This window comes from Dipodomys ordii, unplaced genomic scaffold (assembly GCF_000151885.1).
Source record: "Dipodomys ordii isolate 6190 unplaced genomic scaffold, Dord_2.0 Scaffold238, whole genome shotgun sequence".
Lineage (NCBI taxonomy): Eukaryota > Metazoa > Chordata > Mammalia > Rodentia > Heteromyidae > Dipodomys > Dipodomys ordii.
In genome coordinates this window covers 210,919-211,301 of record NW_012267454.1, presented here as the reverse complement: position 1 = coordinate 211,301, position 383 = coordinate 210,919, and positions in this window count along the sequence as shown.

Sequence of the window (383 nt, the reverse complement as noted above, 5' to 3'; positions counted from 1 at the left end):
GGTATTAGTTCTTGTTTAAAGGTCTTATAGAATTCTGCTGTGAATCTACCTGGTCCTGGGCTTTTTTTTTGTTGGAAGACTTTTGATAGCTTCCTGTATCTCATTGTAGGATATTGGTTTATTTAATTGGTTTACTTCTTCTTTGCTCAGTTTGGGCAACTTGTATTTCTCTAAAAATGCATCCATTTCTGCCAGATTTTCTTCCTTTATAGAGTATAACTTTTGAAAGTAGTCCGTTTGAATTGTTTGGATATCTTGGTTACGTGTTGTGATTTTTCCCATGGCATCCCTAATCCTGTTAATATGGGTTTCCTCTCTTCTTTTTTTAATTAATCTTGTCAACGGGCCATCAATTTTGTTTATTTTTTCAAAGAACCAGCTTT